Source organism: Triticum aestivum, chromosome 2A, assembly GCF_018294505.1.
Source record: "Triticum aestivum cultivar Chinese Spring chromosome 2A, IWGSC CS RefSeq v2.1, whole genome shotgun sequence".
In the NCBI taxonomy this organism is placed as follows: domain Eukaryota; kingdom Viridiplantae; phylum Streptophyta; class Magnoliopsida; order Poales; family Poaceae; genus Triticum; species Triticum aestivum.
The window spans coordinates 762,443,227-762,457,716 of record NC_057797.1 but is presented as its reverse complement, the minus strand read 5'-3'; the positions used below and the strand labels follow the sequence as shown (position 1 = coordinate 762,457,716).

At 45.0% G+C, this 14,490-nt stretch overlaps 1 long non-coding RNA gene across 1 annotated transcript; it reads right to left on the bottom strand.

Annotated features, from left to right (window-relative positions):
- Positions 1 to 9,376: 9,376 nt before the first annotated feature.
- LOC123191002 (uncharacterized) lies at positions 9,377 to 12,917 on the bottom strand. The gene is made up of 3 exons (XR_006496657.1): positions 12,368 to 12,917; positions 11,539 to 11,821; positions 9,377 to 9,828 (listed from the first exon to the last, which is right to left on the bottom strand). It is a non-coding gene; the product is annotated as an uncharacterized lncRNA (long non-coding RNA).
- Between the last annotated feature and the right edge of the window lie 1,573 nt (positions 12,918 to 14,490).

Below are 14,490 nucleotides of genomic sequence, written 5' to 3'. Positions count from 1 at the left end.
ACACCCGATCATCACGTGGTGCTTCAAAACAACGAACCTTCGCAATGGTGCACAGTTAGGGCGAACACCTTTCTTGAAATTTTAGTGAGGGATCATCTTATTTAATCTACCGTCGTTCTAAGCAAATAAGATGTAAAACATGATAAACATCACATGCAATCAAATAGTGACATGATATGGCCAATATCATTTTTCTCCTCTCGATCTCCATCTTCGGGGCTCCATGATCATCATTGTCACTGGCATGACACCATGATCTCCATCATCATGATCTCCATCATCGTGTCTTCTTGAAGTTGTCTCGTCATCTATTACTTCTACTACTATGGCTAACGCTTTAGCAATAAAGTAAAGTAATTACATGACGTTTATGTTGACACGCAGGTCATAAATAAATAAAGACGACTCTTATGGCTCCTGCCGGTTGTCATACTCATCGACATGCAAGTCGTGATTCCTATTACAAGAACATGATCAGTCTCATACATCACATATATCATTCATCATATCCTTTTGGCCATATCACATCACAAGGCATATGCTGCAAAAACAAGTTAGATGTCCTCTAATTGTTGTTGCAAGTTTTTACGTGGCTGCTATAGGTTTCTAGCAAGAACGTTTCTTACCTACGCGAAAACCACAACGTGATATGCCAATTTCTATTTACCCTTCATAAGGACCCTTTTCATCGAATCCGATCCGACTAAAGTGGAAGAGACAGACACCCACTAGCCACCTTATGCAACTAGTGCATGTCAGTCGGTGGAACCAGTCTCACGTAAGAGTACGTGTAAGGTCGGTCCGGGCCGCTACATCCCACGATGCCGCCGAATCAAGATAAGACTAGTAACGGCAAGCAAATTGACAAAATCGACGCCCACAACAACTTGTGTTCTACTCGTGCATAGAAACTACGCATAGACCTAGCTCATGATGCCACTGTTGGGGAACGTAGCAGAAATTCAAAATTTTCTATGCATCACCAAGATCAATCTATGGAGTAATCTAGCAACGAGGGGAAGGAGAGTGCATCTACATACCCTTGTAGATCGCTAAGCGGAAGCGTTCAAGTAAACGGGGTTGATGGAGTCGTACTCGTCATGATCCAAATCACCGATGATCCTAGTGCCGAACGGACGGCACCTCCGTGTTCAACACACGTACAGCCCGGTGACGTCTCCTACACCTTGATCCAGCAAGGGGAGAAGGAGAGGTTGGGGAAGACTCCATCCAGCAGCAGCACGATGGCGTGGTGGTGGTGGAGCAGCGTGGGACTTTAGCAGGGCTTCGCCAAGCACTATGAGAGACGAGGAGGGAGAGAGGTAGGGCTACGCCAACAGGGAGAGCAAATCACACGTGTTGGACAACCCCAATACCTCAAGTATGTATAGGGGGAGGGGTGGGGCTGCGCCCCCACCTAGGTTTCCACCCCTAGGGGTGGCGGCCAGCCCTAGATCCCATCTAGGGGGCGGCCAAGGGGGGAGAGAGGGGGGGCGCACCACTAGGTGGGCCTTAGGCCCATCTGAGCCTAGGGTTTCCCCCTTTTCCCTTCTTTCTTCGCCTTGGGCCCTGGTGGGGGGGGGCGCACCAGCCCACCTGGGCTGGTCCCCTCTCACACTTGGCCCACGCATCCTTCTGGGACAGGTAGCCCCATCTGGTGGACCCCGGGGACCCTCCCGGTGGTCCCGGTACGTTACCGATAGCACCCGAAACTTTTTCGGTGACCAAAACAGGACTTCCCATATATAAATCTTTACCTCCGGACCATTCCGGAACTCCTTGTGATGTCCGGGATCTCATCCGGGACTCCGAACAATATTCGGTAACCGCGTACATACTTTCCCTATAACCCTAGCGTCATTGAACCTTAAGTGTGCAGACCCTACGGGTTCGGGAACCATGCAGACATGACCGAGACACCTCTCTGGCCAATAACCAACAACGGGATCTGGATACCCATGTTGGCTCCCACATGTTCCACGATGATCTCATCGGATGAACCACGATGTCGAGGATTCAATCAATCCCGTATTCAATTCCCTTTGTCTAGCGGTACGATACTTGCCCGAGGTTCGATCATCGGTATCCCGATACCTTGTTCAATCTCGTTACCGGCAAGTCTCTTTACTCGTTCCGTAACACATCATCCCGTGATCAACTCCTTGATCACATTGTGCACATTATGATGATGTCCTACCGAGTGGGCCTAGAGATACCTCTCCGTTACACGGAGTGACAAATCCCAGTCTCGATTCGTGCCAACCCAACAGATACTTTCGGAGATACCTGTAGTGTACCTTTATAGCCACCCAGTTACGTTGTGACGTTTGGCACACCCAAAGCACTCCTACGGTATCCGGGAGTTGCACAATCTCATGGTCTAAGGAAATGATACTTGACATTAGAAAAGCTTTAGCATACGAACTACACGATCTTTGTGCTAGGCTTAGGATTGGGTCTTGTCCATCACATCATTCTCTTAATGATGTGATCCCGTTATCAACGACATCCAATGTCCATGGTCAGGAAACCGTAACCATCTATTGATCAACGAGCTAGTCAACTAGAGGCTTACTAGGGACATGGTGTTGTCTATGTATCCACACATGTATCTGAGTTTCCTATCAATACAATTCTAGCATGGATAATAAATGATTATCATGAACAATGAAATATAATAATAACTAATTTATTATTGCCTCTAGGGCATATTTCCAACACCCCCCTCCCCCTGCACGACCTCCTCCTCCTCCCGCGTCGTTCGCCTCCCGCAGCCGCGCCCTTCACCGCCACCTCGCGCCGCCGGAGCCACGGGAAGCAGCCGCTGGTCGCCGGGAGCCTCCCCAGCCGTCGCCCGCCTCTCCTAAGCAAGACCTCCGCCGTCGATCCTCCCCTCCGCCGCTGCCAATCCCCCACTCGGCCTCCTCTACTTGGGTCGAGGGCCACCCCCAGTTCCTTGCGCCCTCCCTTGGTGGCGCCGCCCCCGGCTCCGTGCCGGCTGTCGTGCCCCAACGCGGCCTCCCTCCACGGCGCCCCAGCCGCCCACCGCGTCCCGTGGATCCTCTGAGCGACCCCTGAATGTGCATGTTGAGGCACGTTGTTGCTGGACACAGGCGCCATCTACCCATTTACCGCCCCTGAATCCATGCGTCCCGCTGCCGCTACCTACGCCGACGCCATCTGCCCCATCAATCCTTTCCCATGAGGTACCTTATTTACTCTAGATCAATGCGTCTTCTGCCGTTGTGTATCTGTATGTTGTTTCTAATGCTAATGACCAGATCAATGCATGATGCATTTTTGCTGATTTTTCAGTACATACATCAACTGATGCACCGAGACACATATAGGCCACATTGCCCTTTCCAAAAATTTCAATACATAATAGTACAGATTGCATGACAAAACTTGGCTGATAGATAGATGACCAAATAAACAATTCATCAACTAAGTACTAATCTTTGGTGACATTGCCATGGCTGCTCTGCTTTGGAGGATCTATTTCGGCTGCCCATTCGCCTCATCAAACCAAAGTTTAATTATGTCAACAAGGCGCCATTTCCATGCACACCATAGCTGCTAACTTTTTTTTCTGATTAACCAATGCTATTAAGTGAACCGTCAAATAAAGCAATTGCCAATGCAGAGGGAAATACACAGTAATCTCGGCTAATAGATATTGATTGAGTTTTGACATCATCAGCTATTCCATTGCTCATATCAAGCAGAGATATGCTCATATCTGCATATTTTTGATAGACTGAATGGTCGCTGATGGGTGTCGTGCCTCTCCTCAGTCAATCTTCCAAGGTTGCGACTATGAGTATGACAGTCTCGTCGATTGCTTGGCAGCCCCCCGTCTGCGCACCTCTTTAGCGGTGGAGCAGCGAAGTCGGCTCGACAAGAGGCAACCACAACAACAGTTTAAGTTGGGGAGATAGCAAGTACCAACAGCTGTGCCACGAAAGGTCCTTCCTCCTTCCTCTGCCCATACTCAATTCATTCAGTTCTAGGTGGGTTTCAGGAATGTATGGGGAATGCAAGAGATCCATGCTTTAAATAAGAACAAAGGGCACAAGTCATTCTCCAGATCAGTGAAGGCCTCCTGTGATATCCCTAGCATGCATGTTCTTTCATTCCCTCGCTTCAGTTTCACATACATAGGGTGCACCTATGTTAGTCATGTACACCACCTCTGTATGATTAACCAATGATAGTCTCTGTTATGGTGCAGCTTTTGAATTATGATCATGTTTAATTTTCTTCGTTCAAGCTGATACAATGTGTTATACTATTTTCTTTTTTCAGGTATATACCAAAGAGTGAAGAAAAACCCTCCTTCAGTTTGTTTCAGTGTTGGAATCATCTACCAACCAGGCATATGGTTAGAATTTGTACTATGGGATAAGGTTGACAAGACTGTTGATAAACATAGAGTATACTGACGAATTAGTATTCCTATTAGTATCAGCATTCCCTCGCTTTATAAGAATCATTTAATATTAGTTTTACAAGTAATTTATATAGTGCATTTATAGAGGAATCAAACAAGCATAGGAGCCAGAAAATAAGAATGTCATAGTTCTTCATTTGGAGGTAGATCCGAGCATCACATGACTTATTTTTAATTTCCTTTATGATTGATAAAGAACATTGGTTTGTTTCATATTCACAGACGACACACATGCTGGTTAGCAATTCACGCTTAGTTTACAATGTGGCCAGTGATTATTTTGGAACAGTTCACTGTCCCTGATCTAATTTGTTCATTATTTTACTTTGACAGAAAATTCTGAGTTATCAATCATCTTATGCCTTTCTGCTCGGCCTGACAATTGCAGTGAAGGTATTCCCGAAGAAATATAATAGTGGCAACTACTACCTAGAGTCTTTTTCATTGCAAAAGTGAGTACTCCCATTATTTTAGGAGAAATTAGCTCAAATATGATAATGTGCCGATATTTAAGGTAAATTAGCTTCTACTCCCTCCGTTCCAAAATAGATGACCCAACTTTGTATTAACTTTACAAAGTTAATACAAAGTTGGGTCATCTATTTTGGAACGGAGGGAGTACGTACTAACAAATAAGTTCATGAACGTTCAACTAGAGACTCAAACTGTTCCAACTTAATTAGCATGTAGGTCAAACATGACTTGTCTTATGTGGGAAGGTTTCCTTACCTTGTTAGATTGTTGGCAGTGATATCTCATGTACGAGTACTGAATGGCCTTGCAAAACAAGGTGCCCTGCCTAGAATCTAGAGAGATAGTCAAACTCTGAATTTCCCTCTTGCCGGTATCTTTTTGTTTTCGTCAATTGCTAATCATATCAAATTTGTGAGAGCTGGAAAACATCAGGTTAGGTGTCCTTCCTTGTTCAAAGTTAATTGTCGTTTTGATATTACTTCAGAAGGATAATGCATGCTTTCTTCCACCGAGGCATGAGTAATCAGACGCTACTAACATGGACATTACAATTGTAAACTTTTTATGTACTATCTTAATTTTTAAACACTCCTTTCAGATAGCTTTCCCTGTTGGCGGTCCATTATATTTACATTGTATAAGTAAGCTGCCAAAAGGGAATGATAAAAGGAAACGACATGCCTGTCATGTTTGACACGTTTCTAAAATTGTTTCATTTGTTTATGCGCATATAGCATATTAACAAGTAAGAACTACTAGCAGGTGGCTACTCCATACAATTGGCCTATGACCTCTAGATGGTCATCAGCGGTGTTGCAAGTTCGCTAAAAAAATTGAGTATTAGTCAGTACAATTTATATTAGGATGATATCGGGGTAGAAGCTCTTTTCCTGTTTTTCATGCACGGAGATAGAGAAGATCATGATATGATGCACATGATTTTGAGTATTTTGAAGAATATTTTCTCAGTCTAACACATACATTTTATTCACAGAGTTGTTTTGTGTTGAACTGGCTCGTGAGCTTTTGTTATATGTGCTGACCACATGAAGTTCCAAAAAACATTCTGACACAAGGGAAATATTGGGCGCTCTCACTAAAGCCTTCTTGCAAAATGGGTATGTTTGGGACTAAACAAAGATTCAAGCTAAGTCAGCTATTTTGTTCTTTTAGTTGGGTTCATATAGCTTTTAAAAACTATTCCAGTAAAGATATGTCACACATTTTTGTGAGTATAATTCTTCACACATTGTATCTAATGCCACTGATGGATCATTTAGACTAGATATTTTGTTTTGTAATGTCGTTTTCAACAGGAGCATACCTACGGTTATGCTAAGGGGGTGCATAGGACACCGTGTCAAAAAAAATTCTCCATAAATTGTATCTACATATAGTGTGCGACACCCCTGACATTATTGAAAATTATATGTGATTACATAGTGTGCGACACCGCCGCTGGTCCACTCCATCTCCGATGGCCTTTGGGCCATGTAGGTGTTGAGGTCCTCGGACTCTCGCCATCCGGAGGGACCTCACTTTCGTTCTTGTTAGTTTCAGCGTCTTGGTTGGGACTGTGTGGCAGTGGCAATGTCCCTCAGTAAGAATAATCCCTCCCATGTTCCATCCCCGTCCTGATGGCGCGTCTAGTGTCATTCGAGGTCGTGTGAGGTGTGTCTCTGTCGGATCTCGCCAAATTTGGTCAGTACTGGTCTTCGGTGGATCTGTTCGGATATAGTCTTCGTTTGAGTGTTAAATAACAAGTTTGATCCTTCTGATCTATGACTTTTTCATCGACCATGGTTGCTACTCTGGTGCGCTAGTCCTATGATGCCTTAGCACGATGACTTTCCGACCGTCTAGTACAACAACGTTTGCCCAGCTCCGATGAGGAAGGGGCGATGATGGCGGCGCGTTTTCAATTCGTTCCAGTGCATGTAATCATCGTTAGGTGTTCCACGGACCTGGTTGTAATTTTTGTTACCTCTGATGTTCTTTGTAGTGTCATAATTGATTATGAATAGGTAGGAAGTTTCTCCTGCGATAAATAAATAAATAGCACTGGTACCGAGGCGGTAAGTAGCCAAGTAGGGTGAATGTGCATGGATGGCCACGCAAATGATGAGTGTGTTGCACCCGCATGATCGATCGAGGCAGTAGCATATAGATATATCTGTGTAGCTACTAGGCAGTAGATCGATCATGTGTCGATACCGGCGTGGTAAACATGATCGCTTCCTTTGCCGGGCAGAGCAGTCAGGCGCAACCAAAGTACGCCAACCGCCCGCCGGCGCCAGGTTAGCTGCGCGTGTCGTGTGTCCCGGAGGCCGGAGGCCGGACGCGCCCACTCCGCATGACGCAGACTTGTTGTCCCGGAGGCTGCGACCATCACAAGCTAGCCGGGTGCAGCTGCAGCTCCAGTCGACGCGCGGGCGGGCTACTGCTAACTGCTAAGCGATAGCTACAGCCCCACCACAAGACTGAGGAAGCTTAATTCGTTTCGGCGCCACGCATCGCCGGAAACGTGGGGCGCCGGAGCCTTCCCCCCCGGCCTGTACCTCTCCACCCTTTCGCCCATCGACTTTGACCTGAATGGAGGCTGTGGGTAGCTTCAGAAGCAAACAACATATGGATAATGAGCCTGCATTAGCAACAATAAATAGATAATTATTGGCCTGGGTTCGTTGATGCAGACTAGACCGGCCATTTCGTCTGATGTCTACAGGAGGGAATCAGGGAAAGGTGCGTGTGGAAGCCTCAAGTGTGTAACCTTGGCTGAACTACATCAGAACCAGGCTGACAAGTTACCCAGTAAGATTTTCCAAGTTGAGATCAGCATTCCATCGCTTTGGAAAACAGGGAACAAAAAGGGTCAGCGCTTCAGAAAACTAACAAATACTACTGGTAACAGATGTTTCGGGCACCAAATTAAGCTCTGATGAGATGAGGCCATGGCCACATACATGCGGCCTGACAAGGTCCATGGGAGTGCTTCGGCGTCGTGTAGAGAGAGCGAGCATTTCAGAAATCCCATCACAGACGCGGTGCATTGCAGGAAGGAAACTGTATTTATCTGATCGAAGTGGACAGCGAACACCAACTCACGCAACCTAAGAGTTCTGCATCCATACACTCGCTCACACACGAAGAAATTCAGTTAAACGTCACAATCGGCACGCCCAAGGTTCCTTGTTTTCCTTTTTCCTTTCTAAAATCAGGTGGAGTGTGCTACGAATGTTCTTATCACTTTGCACATGTGCTAAACAATCAGATACCTTCAATGTGTGCCTAAGTACCAAAAGTGGCATAGGAATCTGTTGTGTAACGAAAGACCATACCGTTTTTCGTTTAGCTAAGCTGGTTTGGAATGCTAGCAAAGGTGCCCGGTCAGCTCCTCAAACCAGAATTGCAAGGTTCAGACAAAGAAAACCGTGGCCGGTGGGTGATACAAGGACCTTTGCATGGAATCTGGGCAGAAAATTCAAGACCTGACTTTACTCAAAACAGGGGAGCAAATGGATGGAATTTCATTAGATGAGACACCCTGGGAGTAAGGTATATGAACAAAACAGAATTTCATTGGTGGCAGACACTAGGAGATAAGATATATGAACAAAACTAAGCTATTTACCTTCATCTACAAACAAGGGAAAACGACAATGCTGGCGCTACAGTCACCTGAATCCAGTGAAATTTTAGTGCTGACCACTGTTTGGGAAATGCTTTGATGCTAAATTTGCTAATGCGCCATGTTGATATAAGTAGGCACCGTGTTCTATTTTGGGCTTCGAGCTGGTTGATGGCTTATTTAAAAAAAATTAAGTAGATATAGACATCTTTCAATGCACCGATACCACAAGCCTTCATAAGATTCAAATTCAGCAAAAAAAATAATAGGTCTCGTGGACTGGCAAATGTCCTTAACTTACCCACGAGCTAATCTTCTATGAAAATAACATTAGTGACACCAGATGATCAACCGCAACAAAGGAAAGGCCAATTGGTTATCATTGTCACTTAACATCATTTCCTTCAAGTAATGTTGAACGGCAATTCCCCTATAAGCTCCACTAATAGAGAACGGCTAAAACAATATACTACTGCCAATATCATAGGAAAGCTACAAGTAACAGTAATGCAACTAGAAATGTTTATGGCAAGTTCGGCCCTACATTGTGAGATGTGCTGATGCTGAGAAGGCCTCGTAGAGCAATGACACGTGTGTCATGTTTTCACTTAAGGCACATAACTACGAAAAGTTAAAGGAGAGAACTTCCCCCTCAACCTCGTTTTTAAATGTTTTGATGCTTGCCGGCAAATTAGAGTTAGCTCAGCGTATAATTGATGTTGTCATTCTTGTCGGCACAGTGCAAGCAACAATTTGTGCTCGAATGGTTGTTTCACTGCACCCGCGTACGAAACTGATGGTGACGTCACCAAGGAGAGAGGTGAGAGCAAGCTGGGGCGATAGCCCCTCAAAATGTTCCATATGTAGTTCGACGGTGTTGGCGGCAGCTCGAGTCGCTGGTCGCATTCTGGACAATAAGAATATCGAGACGGCTCCGGCGAGCGTCCTCTCATGCCATGCTTGAACAAGACATCCTCTTGCCTGACGCACAACGTCTTCTCGCCATTGTCAAACCAAACGCTAGTCGGTACATTATTGTTGGTGTAGTATGCGGTGAAGCTGTAGTGCAAATCCCAGCACAACTTTTTGTCGTCACTGTCGGCCCACTGGTCCTGCGGTGGCAGAGACATAACCCATAACTGAAGAGTCGGAGGGAAGCCGGGCACTTTTACGGCAAGGCATAACCGCCCGCTCATCTCGAAGGCCTTCACCAACATATCCAAGGGATCATGTTCCAGTTTGACCCTCACAGCTGGGAGTTGGTCTTTTTTCTCTGAAAAACAGAAAAGAAAGCCCAGTATAAGAAAACAAATGAGAAAAGCCCGGATTTTTATTTCTGTGACAAATAAAAGCCCACTTTTTTGCTGTGCTACGAAAAAGAAAATCTGGGCTTTTTGCTGTGACCAAAATTTTTGCAATAAAACGGTATAAAAGAAAACAAATATGCAACACTACGAAAGTTGCCATCATGGCAACATATGCAAAAACAAATATGGCGAAAAAATGTTTCTGTAGACGCATTGAAAAATTTCAAAAATGAAGAAAACATCTGAAGTTGTAGTGATATCGTACATGTAATCACCATCGCAAAACAAAGTACAAAGGATCAAAAAATTTGCCATGGGCAAAACAAATTTGAAGATCAAAACTTGTCGTGTTCTCAAACTAATTTGTAATTGTCATGGCAAACCATTCTTTCGATGGACATGGCAAAAGACACAACGAACCATGGCAAAAAATGCTTCTAGTTACCATGGCAAAAAATGCTTTTAGTTGCCATGGCAAAAAACACATCTATAAAAAAAATACCAATTTTAGTTGCCATGGCAAGTTTGCCATGTTTTTTAACATCTTAATTAAGGCACTTTGTCATGTTCACCATGTTTTTAAACAACTTAATTAAGAGAAGTTTACCATATTTTTGAAGATCTTAAGTTTGCCATGTTTTTTAACATATTAATTTGCCATGTTTTTTGAACATCTTAATTTGCCATGGCCAGTTTGCCATGTTTTTGAACATATTAAGTTGACATGGCAAGTTTGCCATGTTTTTGAGTATATATAAACTTTGCCATGTTTCTGAAAATCTTATGTAGCCATGGCAAATGTTTTTAGATAAAAAGGTGCCACGGAAAATGACATGAATTTTGTCGTATAGAGCCTTATACAGTATAAATTTGCTACTCTTTATGAACAAGGACAGCGATGAAAATTACCATGAACTTTGCAAGTATCAACTACATTTTTGGCACGTTGCAAAAAGAAGAAGAAGAAGAAGAAGAAAAATTCCATGCTCATGGCAGAAAAATAAACAAGCTAAAATTTCCATGGCAATTTTGGAGATAGTGAACTTGAGTGAAAAATTGCCATCACAGCAACAAAATCATCACTATATAACATGCCAAGGTACATAATGTGTGAAAGTGCCCATGGCAAAAAAAAAGATTATATTGCCAGGGTCCATGCACTAAATTTGCCGTGATGTATGGACTAGACTTGCCATCGTTGTATAGAAAAGAAAAATTTTCCATATTGCGAAAGAAGAAGAAAATTTTGCCATGCTCATGGCAAAAAATATGAGCTAAATTGCCATGGCAATTTTGGAGATTGTGAACTTGGGTGAAAATTGTCTTCTCAGCAACAAAATCATCACTACATAACATGACCAAAAAATGTGTGAAAGTGCCCACCATGGCAAAAAGAAGAATATATTGCCATGGCAATCTACAGATTGTAAATTAGGGTGGTAAGAAGAGAAGACTATATTTATCATCTCTAAAGCTATTACAGACACTACTACACACAAAAATGTGAAGTTGACATGACTGATTGTTAGATGACATGCATTTACTGATAGAATTAACAACAATTTACAGTGAAACTATTCTAACAAAAGAATCTGCTATGCCTCTACTGCGTCATGACATGGCAATTTGCAAATGAACTGACAAGATTGAAGCGAAGGGGATGAGCAATATGCTACCTGCCGGAAGGGATCCACTGCCTTAGCAGTGCGTAGCCATGGGTGGTCGAGCTCGAGGAGGCATGAAACATATCTAACAAAAGATAAGCTCCTCTCTGCGCTCATGCAGCTCCTTGTACGTCGCCGGAGCCCCCGGAGCACGAGCGCTTGAGAGCGCTGTGCTCCCACTCCAGGAGCATCTTCCGCTCCTCTCCGTCAGGGCAGGCACACACGAGCTCCTCCGCCCGCTGTCTCCGGGCACGCCGCCGGAGCATCCACCCACACGAGCTCCTTCGCCGTGTTACTATAAAATAAAAAATCATGGCAACATTGACATGTTTTATGACAAGCTTATTTTAAAGTGACATGCACAGGTAATAAAATTAAAAATCATGGCAGCATTGCCATGGATAAGAACCTAAAAGTAGAGCACGATTGGCCGTGCTACTCTTCTCAGAATTTGCCATGTACCGGTAATAAACCATTTTCAGAAAGTTGTCATAATGTTTGTAGCTGCACATGGCAAACTGGTATGGAAAATGAGGGATACACATGGCGGAACATGCTGTTTAGCTGTGAAAAAAGGGATTTGCACAAGAAAATGAAGACTAATATCGATGCCACACCCATATCCTTACTCACTGTATCAACAAGCTACTCCCTCCGTTCCTAAATATTTGTCTTTCTAGAGGTTTCAAATGGTGACTACATACGGAGCAAAATGAGTGAATCTACACTCTAAAATATGTCTATATACATCCCCGTATGTGGTGACCATTTAAAAACTCTAGAAAGACAAATATTTAGGAACGGAGAGAGTACTTGGAAAAACAAGAGAGGGGGTGCTCACCGGAGTAGGCTGTAGGCGGAGGAGACGTGGGGATGCGACGGAAGGTGTAGGATCCACACCTATGGCGGGCTCTTGCTGGCGCGTACGAGCATCTCCCTCCAGCACCAGATGGGGCGCCGGCCCAAAAACACTACGGCTTCACCAAGCGCACGGCCGCTCTAACCACCACCGTCGACATCGGGATGCCGTCGGCGAGACCTATCCACCGTCCACCACCACATGTCGAGGGGGTGGATGCAAACGGCCCGCACGAGCACCTCCGGCAGCTCTGTCCCACCGGAATCGCGGTACCACCACGGCGTGCGTGGGTTCCTCTTCTCGGTGTCGTCGACAAGGTCACGGCATCGAGATCCGACTGCCGCGTGACGCGCGCGAGCCTCCGGCTCCGAGCCTCTGCCTCTGCCTCCGCCCGTGCGCCGCTGAGAATCGCAGCCGGCAACAACGCCGGAGAACCGCCAGGGAAGAGAGAGGGAGGACTCGCCGCCGGGAACTGAGAGAGAGAGATGGGGACGAGTGGGTGGGAAGGAAGAGGATAAGGGTGTTGAGTGAGTGAGAAGAGACAGAGGCGTTCGTGACGGCTCGCTTATTTCGCGAACGTAATCGTGCGCCGACGTGGCTAACTCCGGCTGCTCCAAGATGCGTGCAAATGATCCGGTGGTTTAGAGCACGTTCAGGCTGAAATCCATAAAACCTGACGTCTGGCTCTTATCGATTCCAATATTAAAAACACCAGCTCGGGGACCCTGCGTTTAGGCTTGTAGCTGCCTCATTAACATCTTCCAGTATGCTGATACTAAATAGTATCTTGTTACGTTGAAATCTACTCCCTCCGTTCCTAAATATTGTCTTTCTAGATATTTTAATAAATGACTATATATGAAGCAAAATGAATGAATCTATACTCTAAAACATGTCTATATACATCCGTATGTGGTAATCCATTTGAAATCTCTATAAAGACAAATATTTAGGAAGGGAGGGAGTAGCGATTTCTCATGTTTGATAAAATACAAGTTTTTTTCTCAACAAGCCCACCAACTATTGTGTTATTGAAACCACAGCGGTAGCAAATACTATAAGCTTGTGTGTATAGCATTTTCAGATTTTATTTAGGCATGGAAATAGTATTTTCACTCGAAAAGAACATAAAGGGATCCATAGAGCTCGGCCACCATATGCACTTTTGGGGAGAAATAACATTGTTCATGTACACATGGAACTCTAGATGTAACCGAGCTTAGGCTTTCCTCCTCCCGTCGGCGCCACCGCCGTCCATCCCATCTCTGATGATCTTTGGGACATGTGAGTGCAGAAGGACCTCGGCCTCTCGCCAGCGGGAGGGACCTCGGGTTCGTTCTTGTTAGTTTCAGCGTCTTGGTTGGGATATGTAGCGGTGTCGATGTCCCTCAGTATGAATAATGTCTTCCATGTTCTATCCCCGTCCCGATGGTGCGTCTAGTGACATTGGAGGTCGTGTTAGGTGTGTCTCGATCGGATCTCGCGGGATTTGGTCAATACTGGTCCTCGGTGGATCTGTTTGGATCCATTCTTCCTTTGAGTGTTAATAACAAGTTTGATCCTTCCGATCTACGACTTCCTTCATTAGTCATGGTTGTTGCTCTGGTGCACTATTCCTGTTGTGGTGCCTTAGCACGACGACTTCCCGATTGCCTGCTAGTCTACTACAACAGGGTTTGCCCGGCTCTGATGAGGGAAGGGCAATGACGGCGGTGCGTCTTCAGCTCGTTCCCGTGCTTGTAATCATCGCTAGGTGGTGCACGGACCTGGTTGTAATTTTTGTTATCTCTGGTGTTCTTTCTATTGTCATGATTGACTATGAATAGATCGGAAGTTTCTCTCAGAAAAAACAAGTAGTAATGGTGCCGAGACGGTAAGGAGGGTGAGTGTGCATAGATGGCCAGGCAAATGATGAGTGCGTTGCACCCACACGATGATAAGGCAGTAGCATATAGATATATCCGTGTAGCTACTAGGCAGTAGATGGATCATGTGTCGACACCGGCGTGGTAAACATGATGCATTTTGCGAGACGCTCTAATCATTTCTCACCTCCGAACGTCCCTTTGCTGCTGTTTACCTTGAACACTTCCACCCAACCGAGC